The sequence below is a fragment of the Myotis daubentonii genome, chromosome 21 (genome assembly GCF_963259705.1).
Source record: "Myotis daubentonii chromosome 21, mMyoDau2.1, whole genome shotgun sequence".
Taxonomy (NCBI): domain Eukaryota; kingdom Metazoa; phylum Chordata; class Mammalia; order Chiroptera; family Vespertilionidae; genus Myotis; species Myotis daubentonii.
In genome coordinates, this window is record NC_081860.1 from 7,539,833 (window position 1) to 7,563,302 (window position 23,470).

The 23,470-nt window shown below is 42.4% G+C and overlaps 1 pseudogene; it reads left to right on the top strand.

Annotated features, from left to right (window-relative positions):
* The first annotated feature begins 2,088 nt into the window (after positions 1–2,088).
* LOC132223048 (elongation of very long chain fatty acids protein 6-like) lies at positions 2,089–2,695 on the top strand (annotated as a pseudogene).
* Positions 2,696–23,470: the final 20,775 nt, after the last annotated feature.

Sequence of the window (23,470 nt, forward strand, 5' to 3'; positions counted from 1 at the left end):
AGTGAACTTACAGAAAGTGAAACTACAGAAGCAATCCCATTTACCATTGCGCCAAAAATATTAAAATACCTAGGAATAAACTTAACTAAGGAGGTAAAAGACTTATATGCCAAAAACTACAGGACACTGAAAAAAGAGATAGAGAAAGACATAAACAAATGGAAGAACATATCGTGTTCATGGGTTGGTAGAATCAACATCATCAAAATGTCCATACTACCCAAAGCAATTTATAGATTCAATGCAGTCCCTATTAATTTACCAACGGCATATTTCACAAATCTAGAACGAACATTCCAAAAATTCATCTGGAATAAAAAAAGACCCCGAATAGCTGCAGCAATCCAGAGAAAGAACAAAGTAGGTGGGATCTCAATACCAGATATCAAACTGTATTACAAAGCCACTGTTCTTAAAACAGCTTGGTACTGGCACAAGAACAGACATATAGATCAATGGAATAGAATAGAGACCCCAGAAATCGACCCAAACCACTATGTCCAATTAATATTCGATAAAGGAGGCAAGAACATACAATGGATTCGAGACAGTCTCTTCAATAAATGGTGTTGGGAAAATTGGACAGATACATGCAAAAAGATGAAACTAGACCACCAACTCACACCATACACAAAAGTAAACTCAAAATGGATAAAAGACTTAAATGTAAGACGGGAAACCATAAAAATACTAGAGGAATCCACAGGCAGCGAAATTGCAAACATATGCCGAAGGAATTTCTTCTCTGATAATGCTCTTAGGGCAATGGAAACTAAAGAGAAAATAAACAAATGGGACTATATCAAAATGAAAAGCTTGCACAGCAAAGGAAACCATCACCAAAACAACAAGACCCACTACATGGGAGACCATATTTGCCAATGATACCACCGATAAGGGTTTAATATCCAACATTTACAGGGATCTCATGAAACTTAACAAAAGGAAGATAAACAATCCAATAAAAAAAATGGGCAGCGGACCTAGATAGACACTTTTCGAAAGAGGACATACAGAAGGCCGAAAGACATATGAAAACTTGCTCAAAGTCACTAATTATACGAGAGATGCAAATCAAAACGACAATGCGTTATCATCTCACACCGGTCAGAATGGCTATCATCAACAAATCAACAAACAACAAGTGTTGGAGAGGATGTGGAGAAAAAGGGACACTTGTGCACTGCTGGTGGGAATGCAGACTGGTGCAGCCACTGTGGAGAACAGTATGGAGCTACCTCAAAAAACTACAAATGGAACTCCCATTTGACCCAGTGATCCCACTACTAGGAATATATCCCAAGAAACCAGAAACGCCAATCAGAAAGGATATATGCACCACTATGTTCATAGCAGCACAATTCACCATAGCTAAGATTTAGAAACAGCCTAAGTGCCCATCAGCAGATGAGTGGATTAGAAAACTGTGGTACATATACACAATGGAATACTATGCTGCACTAAAAAAAAAAAAGGAACTCTTGCCTTTTGCAACAGCATGGATAGAACTGGAGAGCATTATGCTAAGTGAAATAAGCCAGTCAGAGAAAGATAAATACCACATGATCTCACTCATTTTCGGAATATAGAGAACAACATAGACTGATGAAAAGGGACAGACCCAAAGACTGAGAAACAGCGATCAGGCCATCAATCCCCAGAAGGAAAGTAGGGGAGGGCGGGGGTAAGGGGAAGAGATCAACCGAAGGACTTGTATACATGTATATAAGCCAAACCAATGGACATGGACAACAGGGGGATGGGAGCATGAGTGTGCGGGGGGGGGGGGGTTGGGGGTTAATGGGGGGTATGAGGACACATTTGTAATACCTTAACTAATAATAATAAGAAATAAAAAGTAAAGGTTACAATCAAATGCAAAGAGAACCAAATGAAAACAATTATGTATAAGTATTAAACACAGAGGCATGGACACATGGAACAGATTGACAGATCTAAGAGGGGAGGTTGGCTGAGGGGGTGGGGGAACTGAATAAAAGAAGGTGAAGAGGTATGTCGACTCAGCCTCAGCATCCCAAGCTGGCAAGTGATTTAGGAGGTCTGCTGGCTTCCTAGCCCCACGTTTAAAGAACACGTAGCGACTCGGAAGATCAGCTCCAATGAACATGTCAGTGTTGACTTTACAAGAATATGAATTCGAAAAGCAATTCAACGAGAATGAAGCCACCCAATGGATGCAGGAAAACTGGAAGAAAATCTTTCCTGTTCTCTGCTCTGTATGCTGCCTTTATCTTTGGCGGTCGGCATCAAATGAACAGACAGGTGAAGTTTGAGCTGAGGAAGCCATGAGTGCTCTGGTCTCTCACCCTCACAGTCTTCAGTATATCCCGTGTTCTTCGAACTGGTGCTTGTAGGGTGTCCATTTTGATGACCAAAGGCCGGAAGCAGTTTGTGACCAGAGTTTTTACAATGGACCTGTCAGCAAATTCTGGTCTTATGCATTTGTGCTAAGCAAAGCACCTGAACTGGGAGATACAATATTCATCATTCTGAGGAAGCAGAAGCTGATCTTCCTGCACTGGTACCACCACATCACTGTGCTCCTGTACTCCTGGTACTCCTACAAGGACATGGTTGCCGGGATGGTTAGTTCATGACCATGAACTACAGCGTGCACGCCGTGATGTACTCTTACTAGGCCTTGCTAGCGGCGTGTCTGACATATTTCACTTAGGATAATTTTCTCAAGGTTTATTTGTATTGTAGCAGGTGAACAGACCTACCCACGTCTTGGCCGAGTGAGCTGTGGTTAGCCGTCCTCCCTTCAGGTTCTGGCATGTGAGCGGCGGTGAACTGACCTCCCCTCGCTTTTGGTCTAGTGTGCTGTGGTGTACTGTCCGGTCATGGTCTCACTCAGTTAATTGTCTTCTCTTTAGTCTGTGGCCAATTTAACCCTCTTTTCCTCTTGGTCTTGGTGTGTGAAGTGTGGCCACCGACACTCCATGTTTGAATGTTAAATCGGTACCACCCGCGTAATTTTTACGCGTGGTTTTTTAGTTTCTCCTGTGCAGCAGCAGCATCTTTTTAAAAATCCTAAAAGCCTCCTCGCCATCCCTTTTCTGCGCTGGCTATGGTCAGGTGAAGAGGCTCGGGTCTCCTCACAAGATGGCCTAGCTTCGCCTTTGTTGGTGGTTCTCTCTGTGCCTCCACTGCAGCTTCTGGGGCTGCTACTGTTCTGGGTGACAGGCAACACGTTACTGTCACCTTGGAGTTCTGGCTTCAGTTTCTGTTTCCTTAATTCCCCCCTGGTGTCTGGCTGGGAAGTACTCTTCAATTGTTCGCTGGCATGCTGGCTGGTGTTCTGCAAGTGTTCTCTGCCAGCCTGGCTGATGTTCTGCAGGTGCGCACTGCCAGCCTGGCTGATGTTCTGCGAGTGCGCACTGCCAGGCTGGCTGATGTTCTGCAAGTGCGCACTGCCAGGCTGGGTGATGTTCTGCAAGTGCGCACTGCATGGCCGGATGACCCTCTTCACCTCCACTCTAATTGGAGGGGTGGCAATACCCCAGTCCAGGCCCCCCGGTGGTGTAGTGGTGGGCACACTGAACTCTGGGCTCGTTGGTGTATTCCGAGGGTCGCTGCCTTCTGTCTCTGATCTCCAAGTCCCCTCAGAGGTACAAACTGTTATGTTGGAGTCACAGGAGGACCTGGGACTTACTTTTATTGTTTGGATGCCGGTGGTAAGTTTCATGTTTAATATCCTGTACGTGCCCATCACACTATTAAACTTCTTCTCCGTGAGGGATGACTCTATCTCTTCCTGCTCATATCCCAGTGTCCACATGATTTCAGTGACCTGGGGGTCGATGTCAGTGCAGGCTGGTTCAATGTATGGGGTCATTTCCTCAGCCTCCCCGATATTCACCCAGCCATCTTGCATAATAATTCCCACATTGGGTCTTCGGCCGGGGTCGATGTCGATCATCGTCTTTAAGAGTGTGGCATGGTACAGATAGAAAAGACGGAATAGAAAAGACCCAACTCAAGATGTGCACCTCGAGTTGTTCTAAGCTTTTTCCCCAAAACGGACGTACTCCGGTCAGCATCTTGTAGAGCACGACCCCCATGCTCCAGACGTCCACCTTCGGGCCCTCGTATGGTTCAAGCCCGAACAGTTCTGGGGCCTTGTAGTTGGGAGTGCCACAGAAGGTGCTGAGTTTCTCCTCCTTGCAGAACACAGCACTCAGTCCGAAGTCAGCCAGTTTGATATTCAACCCCATGTCCAGCAGGATGTTTTCGGGTTTTATGTCATGGTGGACGATATGTTTTTGGTGACAGTAGTGGACAGCCGACAGCAGCTGCCGGAATGGGGCTTGTGCTTCCGTCTCCAAGATAGGACCCCACTTCTTTAGATAATTGTATAAGGTACCTCCCCGGGCATACTCCATAAACATGTATACCTGGTGGTTGGTGTTGACCACCTCAAATAGTTTTATGATGTTCGGGCGGTTTAGTTCTTTCAGACAATCAATTTCTTCGGCCACGTCTGCGGGATCTTCACAGTTGAATATTTTCACCGCCACCTTCATGCTGGTTATGAGGTGCCGGGCCAGTCTCACCTGGCCAAAGGAGCCCCTCCCGATTTTACTGAGGAGGGCATAATTGCCAAACTGGCAGTCCACTTTGGCTGAGATGTCTTCCAAAAAATCACACATGGTGACTTAAAAATTTCCACTGAAGGGGATCAGTGGTAGGAGGGGAGCAGGAGGAGGAGGGAGAGGAAGAGGAAGAGGAGGAGGAGGGGGAAGAGGAGAATGAGGAGAAGGAAGAGGTCAAAAGCAACAACCAATCAATCCGCCAATCCTCTACTAACAACAAATCCAAACAACCACGTCTACCCACAGCTTCCTGGGCTCAGCCAGCACCTTATATAGGGTGGTTGGCAATCGGATCACAATGGCGCCTTATGAGGTCAGAGCAAGAAATGGACCAATCAGGGCTGGGGATGGACCACAGTGGTTTTCTCTCTTTGTGGTCCCATGACCCTTAAACTTTGGTAAAAAAGTAAAAGCACCACGAAAGAGTTGTTTGTTTTTTTTAATGTGGGATATTAAAGATTGATATTACCTTTATTAGAAATGAAAGTTTCTTATGGTTTCTAGTGGGAAGAGTACTTCTTTGTATTAATTGAGTGTGCAAATAAACAAGTGTTGGGGTTACAAACAAACCCCATGTTTAGTATTTCAGGCGGAAGGAATAAATGTAAAGGAAGGGATAACTACAACAGCCTTCTCACCAGTTTTCTATCCTTGAATTATTTCTTTCACTCCCCCTTTTTACTCTCATAGTGGTGAATTTTGTGGATTTGATAGCAGAATCTTGGAACAGGGATACAGTGAACACAAGTAATACAGTGGAGCCCATTAAGGAAATTATTAACAATATCTATAGAAGAGGATCCAATCTGTGAGATGAAGCCCCTATCCATTGAATATGTTCCCAACTCTAGTAGAAAAGAATTTCCAGTAGTTAGAACCCTGTTGTTTACTACTGAGATGTTTTCTTGCACAATCTGAATTACACTTGAGTTTAATGCAGAATTCATAGTTAGAAAAATGTCCAAGTGCCTTCATAATCATAATAGCTTTTACCATATAGTCCCATAAAAATATGATCAAAGGAAAAACCCAGAAATATAAAAGAAGATTTATCTTTAATTTTTCACCCTATTGCTATTTACTATGATGAAAGTAACATATTCTCTGTGTGTCAAACAAAAGAGCATGGACTGAATGGTTTATGGAAAACACATATGACATCATATCACTGCAGCATTTTACAATTACATTTTCAAAGATTTTTTTTTACTAGCATGGAAAAATATTCCTGACCTAAGTTTAAACACAAGCTAAACAACAAACACCAGGTGTAAAATCTATATATGCACATAACTGTGTCAAACTAAACACAAAGAAAAGAGAGCCAAATGATGGCAGAGGAACAGGGGTCATTTCTGGGTGGGGATCGTAGGTAATTTTCATTTTCTATTTTAGTCTTTTGTTTTTCAGGGTATTGGTTTCTTTTATGTTCAGAAAAAAATAACTTATTATATATTTTTAAAAGCAATATGACAGGTGGAAGGAGTCATAATATGGGTTTTTAGCTCCTCCTTTGACATGACTAGATTTGTGAATTTAGAACAGCCACTTAACTCCTCAGAGACTGTTTCCCCACTCATACGTTTGGAAATTGCCCTCTCTCACAGAATTGGGGGCAAACAGGGAAGTTGTAAATAAGAATGCTTCAACAATTAAAATGTGGGAGCTGCAAAAGAACATAGTTGAGAACTCAGTGCTGTCATTCACAGTGTTGAACAATGAACAATTTCCCAAGAACCCTGACCTCTGTGATTCCTTGGCATCTAAGATGGAAATCCACAGGAAGCACAGAAATGCACTAGGTAAATAACTAATGTATCAAAATAGTCAGTGAAGGTTGGCATTCCCTCTCAGTTGGTAATAATGACCTCTGACCCCTCTCTATGCCCTAAAACTGATTTTCCAGTGGAGAGGTTCTGTTTCAATGATGCATATTTCATTTTTAAAACATCCCTTTAATAAATTCTCAAGATTTTCACGGAATTGGCCAGAGCTTTCCTTTCATCATTTTTTAAAAGATGAGTATTTAACAGGTCAAACATGTTTCCAGCTGAATATAAAAATAGTTGTGTGAGAGAACCATGGCTGGCATAACTCAATGAGTGGGTAGCTACTGTAGCTTTCTGAAGGGAATAGGTTTGGCAAATTTCACTGTATACGCTTAGCAGCCATGAAAGTTCCTTATGGACTTCTACCTTTTCTGAGGGAGATGGCTGTTAGCCCTGCTTTTCTGAGTAGCAGCAGCTGTCTATGCTTCTAGTTGAAGTTCAGTCAATTTAGTTACTGGTATAAAAGAGCTCCCACGAAACTCTTCTGAAATTTGTCAGCACAGATGCATGGTTAGGGAAAAGTGCCTCCCAGATGAAACTGTGCCCATCTGTAACAGGTAGCCCCGAACTGGCAATCTTCACACTGGGGGAAAGAACCAGCTTCCCTTCTGATCTTGAATGTAATAATCAGACCACACTCTTTTGAAACAAATAGAGTTCCTCATAAGAAGTGTGCAGGGGACAAGCATAGACTGGAGGTGCCCCCACGTCATAGCTTTGGGACCCTGAGGGAGTCATTAACTTCTCTGGGCTTCTAATCTTTTATCTGAAAACAGGAGAAGACACACTTCAAAAGTTTGTCATGTGGATAAATGAAATACAGAAAGCATTTTGTAAATTCACAAGCACTAATCAAATAATGAGAGGTTAGACAGGGCCAGAGATGATGATTATTTTAAAATCAGAAGACTTTTTGCCTAATTGGTCCTTCATAAAATAATGAATTTGGGGTTTCCTGCTGTGGTGGATTGAAAATAATCACAATTTCTTTGCAGCTTCTCTCATTCAGAGATGTAGTGTATTTCTCCACTACTTGAGTTGGGATTGGTCTTGTGACCTGCTTTGACCTACAGACTATGGCTGAGGTGACAATGTGGGACTTCTGAGCTTAGGTCTCAAGTGGCCTCATCGCTTCCGTTCTAAACATCTTAGAAACAAGCACCCACAGGGAGAACCTGAGCTGGCTCCCTGGCCTCCTGGAGGATGAGAGATCTTGAGGTAAGACAGGGCCAGTCTTCCCAGCCATCTCAGATGTCCCAGCTTAAGTCTGCAAGTGACACAAGTGGAGCAAGAATAAGACCTCAGTGGAGCCTGACTTCTGATCCACAGAATCATAAATGAACAAATAAACAAAAGATTGTGACTTTAAACGCCTGTTTCACAGTGCCTTGTTAAGTAACAAGAGCTACCTGATACATCTTCCATGCCTCCTCTCTGACAAGACTCTGATGTATATATCTACACAAAAATAGAACTCAGTGATTTCCAGTGATTTCTGCCGAGATGATGAACAGTTCATGTGAGAGGGAAAGCAGCTGAGGAAGTTGAGTAAAATTTGAGAGAAATAAAATGTGTTTCTGAACGCAGTAACATCTGTGTCTTGAGGATAACCTTGTCATTTCAAAATACAACACAAAACTGGTTTTATAGGAGGAAAAGTGATCCCTTGCACTGAGATGTACGGACTGTACTCACAACCAAATCCCTCTTCACTCTTGCTTTACACTTAGTTTTAACCAGTTTCATTTCCTTGTTTCTAAGCCAACATAAAAATAGAAGAGGGATACATTGTGCAGACATGAGTTTAGTAATGAGAAACGAGAGATAACTACTCAAAAAAAAAAAAAGAAACAGGGAAGGGGAGAATGCCAAAAATTACATATGCACTCAAGTGGTACAGGGATTAGTATAGAATCAAACATGTCCATGTGTCCCAAGAAATAAGCATTGAGGACACCACTGCATTATATCTTGATACAGAAAATTAAATCATATCAGTTCACTTGAGAAAAGGTTTTCAACCAAAAAATAAAAATAAACTCAGTTTGGATGCTTAGCTTGGCCAGCCTTCAGTGAGCTGGTCAGCTCAGCCCACACAGTTCTACATGATCTATCCAGCCTAACTGCTCCAGACCCTCAGTGAGCGCAGACTTGCTCCTCAAACTGCCTGTCACGGCTCCCTGGATTACTTGCTTATGGGTGTCTTTGATTTTTTTCCTACTTCTCTGGGGAATGCTCCCTTAACACCTGGAAGCTTAAAAGGAAAGTAGGTCTAGAACAGGGGTGGGCAACCTTTTTGTGAGTGCGTGCCAAAACCAGCAAAATCTCTGACTCAAAATTCTTCTGCGTGCCAACCCTAATTTTTTGAGAACATTTTATGCCTACTTGGTATCTCTTAAGGTGTACGTATGTGAAGAACCTTGAAGAAATAATAAAATTCACTCGAGCGACAAAAACACAGTATATAATGATGAAAAATACATTTATTTTGTAATGTATACATGTACACTGATAGTCCGACAGAAAACTTTATGACTCCATTTGACATTATCAGTGGGACTTTTGCTGCTGCATCACTGATGACAGAGATTTCACATCAGGTTTATATTTCATGGCCTTCAGAGAGATGCACAAGCTACTACTTTCATCCGTCAGGCTACTCCTATTACGAGACTTAACAAAATGCATCACTTAGAACAAAGATTCACAAGCGTACGTGGATGAAAACATGGAGAGTAACGCTGTTGCAAAGTTTTTTAAACAGAAACAATTTTCTGGAATGGCATTGGAAGTCCTCAATAGTTTATTTTCGACACTTCTCTCTGGTACTCCTGTTCTTAATCGCTTTTTTTCAATGTTTTCCAAGTCAACTCTAAGGTCAATAAATTTCTGCTTCCAAATTGAGCTACTCCTGAAATTCAATCAACTGCATTTCAAAGTCAGCCATGTCTATTCATGAAAGCATTTTGAAATTTAGTTCTTCCAGTTTCATGCTGTCTGGAAACCTCATGAATTTTGCTGTCTTTTCCAGGTCTCTGAATTTCGCAAATCTTGAGAAGAACTGCTCAATAGTTGACTAGATGATGTTTAAAACCAGCTTTTGAAGGCTTTGACAGTCTGTTCTGTCATCTTGTGGGAGGTCTTTGATGTGCCTCTTGAGGTTTGGGAAATATCTAAATCTCTCACCATCCACATCCCTCTTAAAGACTTCCAGTTTCTTTTCAAAAGCCTTTATGTAACCAAACTTAACATCAAGTGTCTTGCCAGTTCCTTGTAATTTAACATCGAAGTCATTCAAATGTTCACAAAAATTGCAAATTGAAGATTATAAGAGAGGGTTTAGCGTGCCAGCAAAAGTTACTGGTGTGCCATGTTTGGCACAGGTGCCAGGGGTTGCCCACCTCTAGTCTAGAAGGAATATAAGTGATGTTAGTAGAAAGATCAAGGTCAAAATTCTTGTTTCAGATGGTTCTGAGTTTGCATTCTTTGATTCAAACCATAGAAACTTATTCTGGCAAACCAGTAGAAAGGGAATTTTCTAAAAGGCTCTGGGGTTGCTTACAGGATCAAACTGAAGGCTCAAGGGCTTGGTTTGAAATATTCCATTGGAAAATGGGAGGACACACAACCCAGATTTGCCACCATATCTTGATTGCACACTATGGCATGAAACAATTCCCCCCCAAAAGGAATTGGGTGCTCTTAGGAATAAATGACTAGTGGTAGAAAACCCCATCAAAAGCCCTGCACACTCAGGGCAGTCTATTTAGGCCTTCACTGTGTCCAGCTTGGAATTCTGAGGGGTCCTGGAAGTGCCCACCTACCTTGAGGGCTGAAGATGGTAGGTGAAGGCAAGCTCTCTCTTTCATCACTGACTCGGTCAATTTCACATGGCAGCTCAACTGTATGCCCAGAAGCCAGGCATCTGGAAAGGGGGGCATTCCTCTTTGAACCTGGTAACTTGGATTAGATGCAGTTTTTCTGTTTTGGTCTCTGTTATGCCTCTATCCTCATCTCCCCAGCTACCGCTTTCACAGCCACAGCAGAGGATGACCTAATCAGAGGGTCAGTCACATAGGTATCCAAAACCAGAGAAAGGAAAGGTTTCTATCTCCTTTGCTGCCTTGGCTCACTTGAACCTAGAGGAGCCGTTTGGGATGAAAAGAAACAGCTGGAACAGCAGCTGGATTGGTAGCAGAGTACCACAAGACCAAGGTTTGACTGGATTACACAGTACAATTATGTATACTTACAGTTTCACAGAGCTCAAAGCACCCCCCGCCATAACTGACCTAGTATTTGGGGCTTAACAGACCTTAAAGAAGCTCCCCATTGTCTCAGCCAGATAGTCAGTCTGATTTCTTTCCTTCATTCCTCACTCTGTTATTCTTCAGTAGCGATGATGGGTATGGACTTTTCCAGGTTTTATTTAGGTTGAGCTATCCAAAAAATATATATATATTTCTTTGTGACTCATGCGTATTTAAATAAAACACTGTGTATATCTGTGAACCTAACCTTCCTACTTTGTCTATAATCTTTTCATTGTTTTGAGTATCTGAGACCTTCACTCCAAAAAGGGCTAGAAGCAACTTAAATATTAAGGAAGAGTATAATGGAGAAAAGTTAAATTTGACAAATGTTCATTGTACCTATGATGTGTGAGAAATTATGAAAAGCACTGTGGAGGATTTGGACCATGAACGAGACATGTTTCTTCAGTGGAGATCTCCTGGCATAATGTACACAATACTGTTCTCAGGCACTCTGCTCAATGGTTTCCTTTACAGATAGCAAACCAGTGACTGTGTCACACTGAGGGAAGCTAAATAATGAAGAAGCTGTTTCAGTCCCTTCACTGGACAGACGAGGAAGCCTAGGCTTATAAAAAGACCACATAAGCAAAAGCAAGAGGCAGGACTGGATGGAGGCCGTGTGCCTGGACTCTTGACCATGATGCTACACAGCCTCCCAGCCAACATCCACAACGAACAGGAGAACTGGAGTGTGAACGAAGCAACAAACAGAAGGATGTCAGGTGAGGAGAGGACTCTTCTTTCTGGAATCATCAAAGCAATCTTCAATAAAAAAGCATCAACTGCCTCTCATTAAGAGATGGAGTGTATTTCTTAACACACACATCCTTGGATTTCAAAAGGTAGAAATGACCAATGAGGATAGCAGTAATGGGGGTCCCAGCCAGACAATGTGGGAGAGGTATAGGGACAGTTAGAAAGCACCAGCAACAGCTCAGAGCAGTTGGCTGGGTAGAGAGGTGGGATTCCAAAGGGACTAGATGCTGGGAAGCCATTACTCAAGAGAAGAAATATGGGCGAAGGAAGAAGTCTTGGTGGGGAAGAAGACAATGAGTCAGGCCTGCAGTGTCCTTTCTGCAGTGAGACATGCAGAGGTGAGCAAGTCCTGGAAGAGTAAATGAGAGACCCACTTCAATGAGGACATGGCTAATGCTGGGAGCAGATGCCCAGTAAAACCCCTGTAGTGCAGTTAAAATCTACAGTCTCTTGTCCACCATTCAGAAATGCAAAGAGCTCTAAAAATGAGCTTGCTTATTTATTTATTTATTTATTTATTTATTTATTTATTTATTTATTTGTAGTGTCAAGCAAATTCACTTCATCACAAAACCTGATATGAGGCTTCTTATCTCTAGATATCCCACTGAGATTAAAAAGTCTGCCCTGACCGGTTTGGCTCAGTGGATAGAGCATTGGCCTGAGACTGAAAGGTCCCAGGTTCGATTCCGGTCAAGGGCATGTACCTTGGTTGCAGACACATCCCCATTAGGAGGTGTGCAGAAGGCGGCTGATTGATGTTTCTCTCTCATCGATGTTTCTAACTCTCTATCCCGCTCCCTTCCTCTGTAAAAAATCAATAAGATATATTTTTTTAAAAAAGTCATATATATCCCTGTCCCAAATCCCACGTGTTATGTGACTTTCATAACACGTGTCCAGTCTAGATGCCCTGTTTCCTTTCTAAAAATCCCCCAAATTCTAATTCCAAAGTATATCTGGCTACAAGAATTTTAGGTGTAAGATTATGAAACAATACTTAATTTCTAAAGAAAGCAAGTTAACAGTTAATTGAGGGCTTTCCCATGCCCAGTACACTTCCAAGTATTTGAATTTTCACAGCAGTCGTCTGAAGTGGGAACTATATTCTACAGATAAAGTGTCTGAGGGTCAGGCAGATTAGCTGTAGGAGCCAAGGCTGGTAGTTGTCCCTGGCAGGCTGGCTCCAGAGGCACTGCCTCCAAATTCATTTGTAAAGCTAGTTAGAAATGAAATCATTCCTTGCATTAGATTAGTGAATAGCAGGAAACCAATACCTTTTACCACATTTCCACAAATAATTCAAGGACATGGTTGACCCAGGTTATTTTCTCATTTACATTCCAGCAAAGCAGAGAGAACAGTATTAGAGGATATCCCAGGGAAAGTGTTTCTGTGTGGGCCCTACAGTCCCTGGAGAGTTTTAATAGTGTTCATTGCCCAGTAATTTCATCCCCATAAAGCAGCAAAGCAAATCTGATAAGAGGACAGGCTCTGGGGTCATACTTCTTTGATTCTACCACTTACTAGCTTTAGACCGTGGTCAAGTTATTTAGCCTCTTTGTGCCTCAATTTTCCCTTCTATAAAATGGGATTAACCGCAAACTGTACCATAGAGTCATTGGATGGTTTAAATGAGATAATTCTTATCAAGTTTTTGTAGAGTGCCAGGCTGATAGTGAATCTTCAATATGTTTTGAATACTTGTATTTGACATAACCCCCATAGGGCCAGAAATCCTGGTGGGAATTTCTGATGCTAGTACTTTTTGTGCATTTCTCTGAAAGTAGAGTTGTTATTTGCCAAGTGTCATCCTGTTCTCTTCCAGGTGTTTGAGGTTCTTGGATGGCAGTCCAAGTAAAGGGCCCTTTCCAATTACATTGTCAAAAGACAGACTGTGGTAGGTCTATCTGAGCCCTGACTTGGAAGGATGCTTCTGGCTTGGTTTTTCTTCACAGCATTTCCTCTGCCTGTGCAATCAATCAGACACATACATGTCTGTGTCCATACTTCATCCCTTAGAGTGAACAGATGGCAGGCCCAACTAATGCATCAGGACGATGTCTGATGTGTTCTGTCCCATTTGAAACTGATACCTATATACCAGGTGTACCGGTTAATAAGGTGGATTTTGTAATCAAAAATGATAATTTCAAGAGAAACATCAAAAATGCTGACTGAGCTGGGAAACCTTTCACATTTCTCTTTCTTTTCCTTTCATCTCAGGATAACTGAGCTCTGCGGTTTGTGTGGGACCAAAGGCCCTGGGAATACAATGCTGAGCCCTCTGAACTCATTTTATTCTTTATTATATTATTTGATTCCTGGGGCCGAATTCAACATGAAAGTAGAAGAAAATAAACCCTTAGATATAGAATCTGAGTCATTACCCAGAGATTTCTGTGGGAGTTGACACTGAGGCATGAGACACATGTGTTTATTGCTCAGTTTCCTCAACTATGGAACGGAGGCTGATCCTGCCCCTCGGATCCTTTGGAGGTTGGATATGCTGCATCCAGAGGGATTAACTGGCAGCTCTGAGAGTAAGATCAGAAGTCAGCAGACACTTGTTTTCTTTACCCAGACAGAGTTAGAAAAACATAACTCCTTTTATCATAACAGCAGCAAGGGCCATGCCTGTGGGAGGAGGAGCAGGGAACCAGTGCTTCCCCCATGCCCCTTCCCCGCCCTCCCTCCCTGCACTGGTCCAGCTGCTATCACTATAGTGGAACCGATCAACTCAGGCTCTGCCCCCCACCCCCACCCCATGTCACAGGAGGATCATGCGTAGTTTCTTACAGACACAGAAGCAGTTGTGGAGTAGAGAGGTGGCGGTTTTTCTCTGAGCAGACGCTGAAGGCCTTGCTGAAGTGTCCACTCTGGAACCTGCAAGTCTGAGTCCTGGGAGGTGGCACAGTGGAGGCGCCACACTCCTTTCAGTAGAAACTGAAGATCCATAGGAGCCTGCTGGCTGAGGGGAAGGACCAGGAAGTCGGCCTTGTGCCTATTCACCAATCCCCAGTCCTGCTTTACTGATCGCACATCCTAAGCCCCAAGCCGCCCTGGGCCGCACACGGGCGCCGGGATGGTGCTCCAGCTGTACTTCCCTGACTAAAGTATGAAAGGTAACCGCCAACTGTATTGGTGGCAAATTTGCACATCGCTCTGATTTGCCAATGTGAGGCATAGCGAAGTACAGTCAACTACTACATTTGTCTATTATTAGAGAGGATACCCCTAACCTGGAAATAAACAATTTTATAGACAGACCAATAGTTGAAGTAGTTACTCATAGAATACAATACTAATCAGGAAAAAAAACAAATTCAATATTCACATAAGCATTTGTGTTGAATCTCAAAATATCTGTGTAACACTGTCTGGTTTGGCTCAGTGGACAGAGGAGCGTCGGCCCGTGGACTGAAGTGTCACAGGACAAATTCCAGTCAAGGGCACATGCCTGGGTTGAAAGCTTGATCCCCAGTAGAGAGCATGGAGGAGGCAGCTGATCAATGATTCTCTCTCATCATTGATGTAAATCTCTCTCCCTCTTCCTTCCCCACCCTCTCTCTCTCTCCCTCCCTTCCTCTCTGAACACAAATAAATATATTTTAAAATATATCTGTGTAGCATTATGAACACCAGTGTTGGTTCAAAAGTACACACCATATAGCACGTAGTAAACTATGAAGAATATGAACTAATCTAATGTAAATGATGGAAAATTAATGATTGCATGAAAGACTGGGAAAGTCAGAAAGGGATTATAAAAGGGCAAGAGGAAAATGAAGAGTGTGGAAATTGTAGGGTTAGAGTTGGTATGGAAAATAATAACAAATAAAAATACAGGAATAAATTCTGCTTTCACCTTGTGCTTCAGTTGGGTGGGTGACATCCAGTGAACTACAAGGTTCCTGGTTGAATTCCAGGTCAGTGCACAGACCCGCCTGTGTCCACAGGAAGGGGTGTGTGAGACAGAGCTCATGGATGTTTATCTCTCTCTCCCCTCAGAGGCTTCCTCTTTTCCTAAGTAAACTGAAACAAAGGTATTTCTAAAAATATTTTTTAAAAGAACAAAAGCTGTGTTTTCTGTACTTCCAACTGAAAGTCTACTTTTGCCACACTTTGCATATAGTGACAGATACGATTATTTCATGTGTGATGGCTTCACAGCTTTAGTGCACTTTCTTGCATGTCAGTTTCTATATCCTGAGAGGAACATCATTTTCTCAGCGGAAGCAAATATTGGCAGGCAGTGAAGACTCCTGTCTTGGATCCAAAGGATGGATGACTGGTTACAAAAGACACCTCCTGGAACTGTTTACAGGATTATCCTTCTTTTAGCTTTGGGTTCTTACATATTGAGAAATGACTTTGTGGAAAACACCTTACAGAGATCAGGGGAATCCACAAATTCATTACATAATTTTCTCTGCCAATGATTTCAGCTACAGGAAACATTTTTAGGGGTGCTGAGAATGTCTGTACACAAAGGTCACACAAGAGACAGGCCCAGGAACATTTGTGGATTTATGTTCAGAAGAGAAAATTTCCATATAATTTACTGCAGTCTCTCTCATCACTATGAATACAGTGTTTCCGTCTCAATGGTAGGTTAACCTCAGAGTCTTACAACAAATGCCACAAGACTATGAAATTTCGTACTTCATGGCACTTGGCTTCTTTGCAGTATGTGGGGAGGAGTTCCCCTAAACATTGATAAGATTTAAGTAATACATACTGTGAACAAAGAACATAATTCATATTGTTCACGGAAGGAGAGCAATGGCCTCCTCTTCTGGTTGACCACTGACTCCACTCATAACCAAGGTACCAGGATATAAATTAATACCACAAAGGTATGCAATCTTTCTTTCAACACCTTGGGCAGCAATGCAAAATAAGCCAGTTTTGGAAGAAGAATGATTTTCTGCCATCATATTCTCCTTTACAAAGCACTGAAGGTTTGATGTCCCCACAATATTGGTTCACATATACATGCTGACAAATCACAACTGTGCTTTCAAAACAATGAAGGCAATGAATAGAACCATCACAATTAACGATTCAACAGGAAAAACATCTTTAACAAAATATCATAAACCTGAGCTAGAGATGTTCAGATTGGTGAAATGGAACCTAAGCCAATCATCACAGCATACTGTGAGAACCATGAACTCCCTGAAAGAGGTACCACTTCTTTTCTGAGGATGGGTGTTCTGAACAAACTATGGACCAGGCCCATTCCCTAGTCAGAGAGAAAGGAAGGAAGATCCTTCCAAGAGTTAAGATTATTCTCTCCTTATTCAAGCTCAAGAAAGCACACAGGGATTGTGACTGATTCACACTTTTCAGTTGAGACAGGTGGTAGAGGAGAATCACTTCAGCCATAATCACTCATAGTGACATCAATCGAATAGGAGGCCTGGGCAGAATGGCAAGTTCAAGTAGCTCCTTAAAGACTCACTTGTACCTGAAAGTTATGAGGAAACTAGCAGAGTGTCTGTCCTGATAACAAGGGATCATATTAAGGCAACTGTGTATCATAGAGTCTCTTTCAGTGTGGTTATTCTGAGTAAGAAAAATGGAACATTCCCTTCACATTTATGGCTTTCCTCCACTGTGAAGTCGCAGGTGTCTCATCAGGCTATATTTTCGGCTAAAAGATTTCCCACAATCCGTACACTCATAAGGCTTTTCCCCAGAGTGAACCGGCTTGTGGATATGGAGGTGACTATTTTGCCTAAAAGACTTCCCACATTCACTACACACATAAGGCTTTTCTCCAGTGTGAACTCTCTTATGGATAAGGAGCTGCTTATTATCCCTAAAAGACTTCCAACATTCATCACATTCATAAGGTTTTTCTCCAGTGTGAAATCTCTTGTGGATAAGGAGCTGCTTACTATTCGTAAAAGACTTCCCACATTCACATTCATAAGGTTTTTCTCCAGTATGAACTCTCTTGTGGATAACGAGTTGCTTATTATCCCTAAAACACTTCCCACATTCACCACATTCATAAGGTTTTTCTCCAGTGTGAACTCTCTTGTGGATAACGAGTTGCTTATTATCCCTAAAACACTTCCCACATTCACCACATTCATAAGGTTTTTCTCCAGTGTGGATTCTCTTGTGGATAAGAAGATAATAATTGCGGTTAAAAGCTTTCCCACATTCACTACACACATAAGGCTTTTCTCCAGTGTGAACTCTCTTGTGGATAACGAGTTGCTTATTATCCCTAAAACACTTCCCACATTCGCCACATTCATAAGGTTTTTCTCCAGTGTGAATTCTCTTGTGGATAAGAAGATAATAATTCCGGTTAAAAGCTTTCCCACATTCACTACACACATAAGGCTTTTCTCCAGTGTGAACTCTCTTGTGGATAAGGAGCTGACTATTATACCTAAAAGACTTCCAACATTCACTACATTCATAAGGTTTTTCTCCAGTGTGAACTCTCTTATGAATAGGGAGCTGCTTATTATCCCTAAAAGACTTCCGACAATTACCACATTCATAAGGTTTTTCGCCAGTGTGAACTCTCTTGTGTACAAGAAGGGAATTATTGCCGGTAAAACCTTTTCCACATTCACAACACTCATGAGGCTTTTCTCCAGTGTGAATTCTCTGATGTCGAATGAGGTTGGAACTCTGACTAGAGGACTTCCCACAATCTGTGCACTCATACCGCTTTCCTCCAGAGTGAACTCTTTTATGTCGAATGAGGTTAAAGATTCCTCCATAATTTTTCCTACATTTGCCACACTCTCCAGAACACACATCCTGACATCCAACAACTTTCAAGTTGTGGCTAGCAGCGTTTTCACATTCATCCCACTGGTGATGACTTTTTCCACTGAGAAATTCCTGTGAAATTTCACCGCCACAGTGTAGCTCCTCAGTGTTATGAGTTGCCTGGTGCTGGAGAAGCTCTGAGGAAGTTTGGGAATGTTTCCCAACAGCCCTGTTGGTTGAAGTCAGCTCTGATAAGTAAAAGCTGCACCTCGTCACAAATGAGGCCTTGTCCGTAGCTTCTTTCCAGGATATCATTCCCCTGGCATCCCTCTGTTGATGCTGAGAGTTTTCTCTGGAACAGAACTCGCTCACAAATGCCTCACTTATGAAGCCTTTGTGCTCCAAGTGTGCTGCTTGTAACTCATTCAGGTGGAAAATATCTTTTAAAACCGAGAAACACTGCTTACATGGATGGTTCTTCTGGGTTGATGGAGCTGTCTTAGAATCCCTGACCTGTGACTCTCCTTCCATATATACACTCTGAGAAGCACAGGTCTCCTCATCATCCTTTTTATGCCAACAATCTGAAAACAGAAAAAAGGTGAGGCAATGAATGTTGATTGTGGTGACAGAGGGAAGTTGCATTACAAAAGTGTTTTGCCCATGGCACCTCGGCTTCATGTAATTTTCTGAAAAGAAGAGATGTGCAGGAAGGTTTATAACAGGCTTTTGAGAAGTTCTGGGAATCTGAAGATCATAAAGGAAGGAAGACCACACCAGGAATATGACACAAAGATGGCAAACACCACATGGAAGAGAGGTAAGACTTCCAGCCCTTCCTTACGCTAACAGGGTTTAGTAGGGCTTGTCTGCAGGTGAAATAGACTAGCTCTGCAGAATTTTGTTTATATCTTATTCCAAAAAAAATTCAATAAACGACTAGCTGTTTTTTGAGGACTACTTAAGTATGTATGTAAACCTCATAACACGTGTGCAGGTCAAAGTTGATGAATACTGCAGAGGCAGCATTGCAGAGGAGCAGGGGATGGAAAAATGCCACAGAGGTGAACATGACTGAATGCTAGGAAGTCATATGTGAAATGACATGTCAGAAAGTGTAATGTAGTTAAAAGGAAAGGTAAAAATGAGGTGTAGGCAGTAGCACCTCCATCTGAGCAGTGATGAAATCTAGCTGATTCCTGGTATAATTTGAAAAGTGCCCTTGTGTCACATGTTGCTAGTTTCCACTCAGCTGAGCCAGGCCTCCACTAAGACCATCCGGCAAGTTCACTCCTTGAAAAAAACTAGGGTTCTCACTGTACCACCTTCTCTACAAATACATAAAACCAAAATATTCCAAGTATTAATGAAAGATGACAGAGGTGACCACCCAGCCAAGGTTTAGAGCAAATCCACTAGGAATAGTTTTGAGGGAAGGTAATATTACAAACACCAATTGAAGGAGGGTCTTACAAGAACAGCTGATGGTTCATGTAAGTAAAGAACATAACCGGGCACAGGCAGTCACCCAGAACCTTTATCTGGAGGAAAGGTGCAGAAGTGGAAGCCATGGACCTAGACATAGTCACTCTCCCAGTTAGATAAACAGCAAGTGGGATCCATTAAGCTGTCTGTAAGACGACATGCTCCCAGAGACATCCTGAAGTTTCTGAAGAAAATAATGTTAAAGAAGTTTGTGGTGTTTATTTCTCAGGGCTCTCCACACCGCTCAGAACTCGAAACTATAGCACATTTCATATGAGGCTAAGGAAAATTTGCAGAGCCCAAGGTCTGGCTGCAGGAGAGAGAAAGATACAGGTGGAATATAAAGGAAGAGAAGCCATCACCTCAGTCCATTAGGAGATATGTGAGGGTCTTACCTACAGATGATACAAGTGCAAATAATTCCAGCATGACTTTGCAGTACAGAAGTCTCTGAGCCTCATCAAGGATTCCCCACTCCTCTGGAGAGAAGGCAATGGCCACATCCTCAAATTTCATATCCTGTCATAATGGGGACACTTTAGTCCATTATCAGCTTCTTTCCAAGAATTTTGCATTGATCATACACCACAACTTCCATATCCATCTGCTCCCTAGACTTCTGACAACAGAGAAGATATCAGGCCTTTGTTTCATCAAAGACACTCACTCCTTATATTCCTACTGATACAGTGTCTTCCCACGACAATAGGGGCAATGAGCATAAAGATCCTACCCGCTCTCTACTACAAACATGTTGTCCACACTGCGCCTTTCAATACAGTGGGAGTCAGGAACATAGGGTACGGAGAGATGATGTCCATAATGAGAGTGTGAGTGAGTTGACACAGTTGTTGTCAGGCAATAACCTTGTTATTCCTTAGATTCTCATTCCAAGACCCTGAATATTTAGGCCTCACACTTTACCCTTTGACACAAATTCTAGGGTGCTGAGCCATCACTTTGCACTTCCTGTCACACATAAATTTTGCACCATACTTCTCTCACACAGCTTCATTCCCAGAGGCATAATACCAATGGTAACACAAATACGTCGTGACTTGGACCGTTTATCTTAATCGTCTTCTTTTCCAATACTCCAATTCACCCCTTCAGTAATGTATTTCTCTCTTACGCTTCACTATTCCCAACGCCAGCCCAGATGACACTGATGTAGGCTCTCTCATTCCTATAGATCACTGCAACTGCCCGTCACAACAAAAGGAAGGTTGCACTTATATTTCACCTAATCTCTGGACCAACAAAGTACCACTGCAGTAAGCCCTCTTTTAAGGAATTAATCTGAAATTCACATGCCAGGCTTGTGGGCTTGATCCCCAGTGGGGGGCCTGCAGGAGTCAGCCCACCAATGATTCTCTGTGATCATTCTGGTTTCTATTTCTCCTTCTCCCTTTCTTTCAGGAATCAATAAAAACTTTTTTTTTTTAAGGATGCCGGTTGGTTCCTGAATGAGCTCAGTCTTCACTCTTAAGCCTTTGCACATAAAGGAACCTATGACCGGAAGGTCTACTCACAACTGATTCCACTGTTTGCCAAAAACAGGGATCAGTTCAGACAAACTTAGAAATGTACTTAAAATTCTGGGCTTGGTGTCTCATCAAGGTCCCCAGATATAAGGGCCAGAAGAGAGGCAAGACAATCCCATGATACCACTATCTGAGAAGCTGTAAGAGTGTGAGGCCCTGATATCAGTTCCACAAAACAGCATCCTTAAACCACCCTGATTTTGAAGGGATCTGTGTTCAGAGAAAGATCTGTTGAGACTCTGGCTACCAACCCCAGGATCCATGGGCTCAGACTGCTCAGTACTGTTTCCCAGTCAATAGGCCCATGTGTCCAGGAGATGATCACATTTCTTCAGACTCAGTCCTCAGTGCACACTCTTGCCAGTTACCTTATCTTTTATAGGAATTCTGCCACCTGTCCCCAACTGCTATCATCTCTCTTCTAGTCTGTTCTTCTTTTGAGCTGCTTTCAGAAAAGATTAAACTACCTTACACAATGTCCCTCTTTTGGTCAGGACCATTCATGTCCCCAGTTTCCTGAGAATGAAAGTAAAACTCCTCGTGCCAAACTCTGCCTCATCTTCTTTGTTCCTTTTCACACAAAACAAGCACTTGGTTTCCCTAATTCTCCCGGTTCGGTCACACCGTCACGTCCTCGCATGGAGGTATTGCAGCCTATGAACCTCTTTTCGCCATCACACCTTTTGTCACATGGGCAAGGATGTGATCTATTCTCCAGAGACCAGGAGTTCACAGGACTGTCCCTGTCCTCTCCAGGAATGTCCAGTTCCCTATTCTTAAAAGGGATAATTATGGTCCTAAGAGTTCTTCCCCTCAGCGTTGCCTCATATTCATCCATATGCATCAGAAAATGAATTAGGCTTCATGGAAGCAGATTTCTCAGAAAGGCACAGCTGTGACCTGTAAGGAATGAGTGTGTGGACACTGATGATTCAGGAAGTATCTAGTTCTCTTTCGTTGGGAGCTAAAGTTCTAGTGGAGGACACCCCAAAAACAATGGGGCAGGGTTGGTACAACAGGTGATAAGACAGAAACGTGAAGCCAGGGGGGTCACTATAGTCTCCCTGAAAAAGCCTGGAAAGAGGTGGTAGGGCCAGGATAAGTGCATACGGGGCATATGTTCTCTGAGCACAGTTCTGCATATATGAAAAGGTAAAACATTCACCTATACTTCAACAGTTTGATAAGTAAAACATACATCTATATAAAGAACATTTACCAGAGTCATCTGATCTCAGTGGAAGTCTGTCTTCATTCACATAAGAGGCTTCTAGAATGAAGACCAGGAATCTCAGAATAAACCCACACAATTTGTGCTATTGTCTTGATCCCCTCATTGCTTTTATTTAAGGTCGAAAATCCCCAATGCTTTTTGAATAAAATAATCTGTTCATTTTTTAACTTAGGTTAGTCTTTGAGTGATAAAAATTAACTGACCTGTGAGAGAAGGTGATTCTGAGGGATTGCAACATAACTTTGGAAACTGGAGAGTGTAGAGCCCATGGTGTAGTAGAAACTGATTTCCCTAGAGAAACCCTGTTTCTAATGTCTAAAAACACTAAGTAGGAAGCATGAATTGGCCAACTAGCAATCTTTCTGTTTTCTTTCCCCCCACCAGGCCATACAATTATTTTGCCATTTACTTCTAGAGAGTTGAATGGGAGGAGGAGGCGGAGAGAGAGGGAGAGAGAGAGGGAGAGAAACATCCGCAAGAAAGAGACACATCAATTGCTTGCCTCCCTTATGTGCCCTGACATGGCCCTAGTATTCAACCTGAAACTGAGGTTGCCCTTGACCGTAATGGAACCAGAGACCATTCGCTCCTGGAGCCAAAGCTCTAACCACTGAGTTAACTGGCCAGGTCTTGTAGTCTATCAATGCCTATCAATGATTCTTTCTCATCAGTGATATTTCTATGTCTCTCTCTTCTCCTAACCTCTCTGAAATCAATAAAAACATTTTGAAATGTATTTTTAAAATCAGTAATATTTAAACAAAACTTTAAAGAAATATGTAACACCTGCATTTCCCAATTATTTTACTATTTTATTATAAACTGGAGGCCTGGTTCACAAAATGCATGCATGGGTAGCGTCCCTAGACCTGGCCAGCAATCACGGCTGATCGGGGCCTTCTTTCATTCCATGCCGCCCCCTGATGGTCAGCACATATCATAGTGA